We start from the raw sequence: 6,000 nt of genomic DNA, 5'->3' as shown, positions 1-6,000 counted from the left end.
ATCTCTTTCAACCAATCATGACCTAGAAAGCTTGTTCCTTCACCTTCTACCACCATCACTGGTAGTTGTGCTGTTTGGTGTCTATAATAAACAAGGTACTCTGGTGACCCCTTTTCTCTGCATTTCTTCGCCTGTGTACGTTCTCAACTTGGCAGAAGTTTGTTCCAAATTTAATTGTTGAGCACCTTTATTTAAATATCTGAAAGTATGTTCCCCTATTACAGTGGAAGAAGCACTCATGTCTGCTTCCATTTTTAAGGGGTTGCCATTCACTTGCAGTGTGACAGTAATTTGCTCTGTCTTCCCAACTTTCATGTTGAATAAGGAATAAATTTCAGAATTGGTTGTTTCTGGCTCTTCCACAATATGTACTTCATTGAACTTTGTTTGTTGCCTGGAAGCCTGTTTTAACCTCGCTTTACAATGTTTCAATATGTGTCCACTTTGGTGACAAAAATAACGCTTCAACTTTTTAACAAAAACAGAAAATGCTGAAAAAACTCAGTGGGTCTAACCGTATCTGTGGAGAGAAAAAAAAGGAGTTAACGTTTCGAATCGTTATGACTTCTTCAGAGCTAAAGAGAAGTAAAAATGCAATGAAATTTATACTGTTAGAGGGGGGTGGAGCAGGTGAAGCTGGATAGAAGGCCAGTGATTGGTGGAGGCAAAGGAGAGATTGCCAGTGATGTCATGGACATAAGGACAAAGGGCTGTTAATGATAGTGATACTGGCTAAAGGAGGTGCTGATGGCGGCATTAAGATCAGAAAGCATAATTTGATAATGGCAGGACAAGGGTAAGCACTCTGGAAAGAGCAACATGAACAAGTGACAGATGGTCCTTGTGAGGTGGAGTGGGGGGGAGGGGACGGTGGTGGGAAAAAAGATGCTGTTAGATCTGCCGTTTAATTCATTTCAACTTTTTAAATTGCTAATCGTTAGGAGTATGATTGTTTCCACATCGATAAAAATTAGTTTTGGAATTTGCTGCTAAGCTGTTACATCTACATTTTCGGTTAGCGGGGGCTGTTTCCTGCTTCGCAGCGGAGTCCTGGCTTTTTGCGCCCAACTAGGAAAACGGCGTCATTTTGCGCACCTTGAATCGCTCGTGAATCCCTTACAGCGCTTTCTATCGCAAGCGCTATTTCTAACGCTTTCTTAAAATCAAGATCCACTCTAGCCAGCAATCTACACTGAATAGCATCCTCTTGCATGCCACAGACCAAACAATCCCTGAACATGTAATTCAGGGTTTCACTGAAATCACAATATTCTGTTAGTTGTTTTAATTTTGCCACACAGCTAGCAATGGTGCCCCCCTAGAGCTCTATTCTGTGAATTGAACCTGAACCTCTGCATTGTGACTAAGGGCTTGGGTTGAAAATGTCGCTTAACGAGGTCTACTAATTCACTGATTGTTTTCAAATCAGGGGCACTGGGGGCCTCCAAGCTTCAAATTAACTTTAGGTTATACTCTCACAAATACTCAGGAGAATTGCTCTCCTCTTTTCTTCCCTCATGATTTTGTTGGCTTGAAAGTAGAACGTAAGACGTTCTATATATTGGGACCAGTCATCTGTGGCTGTTTCAAATGGATTGATTCTGCCAAACTGTGGCATCTCGGATGAGTATATCTTCCTGTCCTATTAATTATCTTGGATACTCACAATCGCTGGGCAAGGGACAGTACCGGATCTGATTTATCCTTGTCGCCAGTTTGTTATAGAGTTGATTTTTCAGGCAACTTTTCCAAGTGGAAATGTTGAACATTATTTACAAGACAGCAGCAGCAACTACTTGTGTGCATTTAACACTATAACTAAAGAAGAACTCTCCCCTGGAGGTTCCCCGCACTGCTAACTCATTGGTTTACACAGATCATGTGATCTTACAACACAGGATTATTCTTAAAGCTATAGGCCTACGTTTATCAAAACTATAATTACTACACATTGCAAATAGTTTTTGTGCTGTTGCTATGGGGGAATATTTTGCCCACCACCTGCATGAATAGAAAATACTATTAACAATTCATTTTGTGACCTGAGGGGAATTTAGCTTATCACAATCACCATCCCCAAACTACTTCGATATTTCTGTTGTGAGTTTTTTGTTAAAATCACTAGGCTCAGCACTTTGCAATGTGTTTCAGATTTTTAATCATACAAATCTAAACTTAAAGTCACCCACTCCCTTTGTCCTTATTTTTAGTATTGACAATGATAGCACTGAAGTCATTATTTAAAACAGCCTGGTATTCCTTTGCTTCAAAGATATCAACTAACCTGCTAAATACTGTGCTGTTCTCTACTTACTGGAAAGATTTTGTTGTATTTGGCATCCATTTGCATTATTTTAATGTTTTAGAGAAGTTAAATTACTATAAGGTTTCCATATGACGAAAACATATTGAGACCTACTGTATTTTTACACACATGGGTGTTGTTCCAGCTTTTAGGAGTGAAGTACCAGCAAAAAAAGGACTGAATTCCTTTCAAAAAGCAGAATACCTGCGGATGCTGGAAATCTGAAATGAAAAACAGAAAATGCTGGAAGTACTCTGCAGGTCATGGTAGGTTTTATGGAGAGAAACAGAATTAACAGAATTTCGGGTCTGTGATCTTTCATTAGAACTGAGAAAAGTTAGAGATATAAACAGTTTTGATCAAGGGGTAAATGGGAGGACAAAAGGAAGGTCTGTGAGAAGGTGGAAGTCAGGAGAGATTGAATGACAGAAAGCTAGTCTTCCAGAGCCAAAGAGAACGGTGGTGGGGGAAGGAAAAGAAACAAAGAAACAAAAGGTGTGCCGAGAGCAGGTGTGCTGCTGACTGAAAGGAAAAAACCAAAACAAGCAAAGAAAAGGAAACAAAATGGTGCAGAGATTATGGTATGAAATTGTTGATTTCGGTGTTGAGTCTGGAAGGCTGTAAAGTGCCTAATCGAAGGATGAGGTGCTGTTCCTCAAGCTTATGCTTGCAGACTGAATGGAAATGTTTCACAAAGCAGTCATCCAATAGAGAGACCACATTTTGAACAGCAAATACAGCACATTAGATTGAAAGAAGTACATGTAAATTGCTATTTCACTTGGAAAGAGTGGGTCCTTGGACAGTGAGGAGAGGGGAGGTAAAAAGGCAGGTGTTAAAGGTTGGTGTTACATTTCTTACATTTGCATGGAAAGGTGCCATAGGTAGAGGATGGGGTGAAAGTGGAGTGGATCAGGATAACCTGGAGGGAACGCCTTCAGAATGCTGAAAGGGGAGGAAAAGATGGGTTTGGCATCACAAGAGAGATGGTGGAAATGCAAAAAATGATCCATTGAATACAAAGGCTGCTGGGGTGGAAATTGAACTTGCCTTGGAGGTTTGAACTTCCCTTAGACAATTCCCCAGCTCCCTGGGTCCGTCCAAAAAAGTCTGCAAATCTGAGTTAGAATCGAAGACTTCAGACTATTCCAACTTACTTACCTGGATAGTTACCCAGGAAATGTTAGACAGAAAAATCTTAGTCTAACTATTGGGCAACTATACAAATGACAATGTGACTCTCTGTTTAACCCCATCCCCGATGTCCCCCACTGACTCCCTCCCTGATCCGACCTAACTAGCCCCAACACCCTGTCTCCCCACCACCCTTGATTCCCTTCTGATTCACCAACTCCCCTCCAACTCGACCTGACTAGCCCCACCACGCAACTCCCCCCATGACCACCTGACTCCCCTCGACCCTCAGCTCCTCCCTGACCCCGACTCTCCCCTGACTCCCGGCCCCCCAACTTGAACTGACTAGCCCGCAGCACTTGACTCCTCCCTGAACCCCGGTCCCTCCCCTGCCCCCCTGACTCTCCCCCACCTAACCTGACCTGACCCCACCACCCTACCCAGCTGCCACCCTACTCCTTTACCCACTTACCTCACACACCCTACCTGCTTACCCACTTACTTTTTCATTCTTTCATAGGATGTGGGTGTTACTGGCTAGGTCAGCATTTATTGACCATCCTAATTGCCCATGAGAAGGTGGTGGTGAGCAACCTTCTTGAGTCGTTGTATTGTAGGAACACCCACAGCCTGTATGAAAGGGAGTTCCAGGATTATGACCCAGCGACAGTAAAGGAATGGTGATATAGTTCCAATTCAGGACGGTGTGTGGCTTGGAGGAGAACTTCCATATGGTGGTGTTCCCGTGCATCTGTTGCCCTTGTCCTTCTTGGTTGTATGTGTTTCTGTGTATATAATAAATATGAATTTCTATTTTCAGCCTCGTTTGTGGCATTTACTTTTCATTTTATTCCTTGGCTGAGAATGCACCATGGGCTTGACATCTGACCTGTACTCAGCTTTTTGCCAATACCTTGTTCCTTCCGGACACTTGGGAATGAAATGGAACAGATCAGAGTGACATTCTGATCTCCAGTTTCTCCTTTCTTTTTGTGGGGAACAGCTTTGACCACACTCTAAGGACAGGATCTTCCGGTCGGCGAGCGGGGGTGGGGCCCCTGCTAAAATGATGCGGGATGACGTCGGGTGGAACTACCAACATCACCAGGCGTTATTTCCATTTTCAGGTCGGCGGGGGCGCAACCAAGTCAGCTGTGCGCCCGCCGACCTGTCAACGGCCTATTAAGGCCATTGAAAAAATAATTAACATCATTAATGGACCTGCCTGTCCAACCTTAAGGTTGGTGGGGTGGCCGGGAGCCCTGGCAGGCTTGATGGGCGGATGAGGTTTCATGAGGGTATTTAAATTTTTAATAAAGGTTTCAATAGAAGTTATGGACATGCCCCAACTCATGTGACAGTGTCACATGAGGGGACATTTCAGGGAAATCTTTCTATCATTTGTTTAACAATTTTTAATTTGGAGCTGATCCCCCTGAGGCAGCACTTAGCCTCAGAGAGATCAGTGTGCTCTTTCGCGTGCATGCGCGAACGAGCACACTCTCGGCTGAGGGAACCCCCCCCCCACCACCTGCACAGGGAACACATAGTGCTTCCTGGCGGACGTGATGCTGGGCGGGCCTTAATTGGCCCGCCCATGTAAAATGCTGGCGCGCCCCCGACCGCTCCCGCACTCCCCCCCCACCCCCACAATGAGGGGGAAATTTTTCCCTAAGTCTTCTTGTAACAATCAAGTTGAAATAGGATATTCATCATATGAGAAATCCTGACAATGAAACTATGACCTACCACTCCTTGGCTTGACAAACCAATGTGGTTTGCCACTTTAAGCCACATTGGATATACTTTAGAAATAAATACTTTTGCTTCATGACGGGAAGCTGATAAATCAAAGCTGTTGTTTACTGCTTAAATTGTACCTCTTTTTATAGACTAAATGCAATAATCTTTAAATACTCTTGCTTTTCTCTGGTAGTAAGCTCATATGTCCATTTTTGGAGCCACGTGGTTCAGACAGAGCCTGAATTGAATGTAGATGAGTAGGTATCACTTGGTGGCACTATTGATGACTCATTCCATCATTTTATCTGTGATTGGAAGGAATCTGTCAGGCATTAATTGATTGGGTTAAATTTATCCCATTTTTATGGATAGAACATACCTACACAATCTTCCACATTATCCGGTCAGTGCGAACCGTACCAAACCAACTTGGCTACGGGTGCAGCTAGCTCTGTGCACAGGTCTTCAGCACTGAAGCTGGGGTGGTGCTGGTGTATCCAGTGTACTCAGTGAACTTAATGTTAACACGGAATGAACCAAATTGGCTATGCTTCTGATGCTTCAAAATGAAGCTGAAGTTCCCTATGTATTGCTGAAAACAGCCATTTTTTGTCCAAGCTTTTTGTCATGCATTCATCAGGACAATGCACAAGAAAATACCAATGTCAGGGGAACAACATATTTATACTGTATGACAAGAGAGTGCTGATTGGTTGGCAACTTGGATCTGATTGGTAGAGGTATTGCCTTGGAGAATGTATCAGTTGATGATGACTGACAGTTAACTGCCAAGCATTGTTTGAAACTTAAACCATGCA

Source organism: Cetorhinus maximus, chromosome 13, assembly GCF_964194155.1.
Source record: "Cetorhinus maximus chromosome 13, sCetMax3.hap1.1, whole genome shotgun sequence".
Classification (NCBI taxonomy): domain Eukaryota; kingdom Metazoa; phylum Chordata; class Chondrichthyes; order Lamniformes; family Cetorhinidae; genus Cetorhinus; species Cetorhinus maximus.
The sequence above is the reverse complement of the archived record's forward strand: the minus strand, read 5'-3'. Positions refer to the sequence as shown.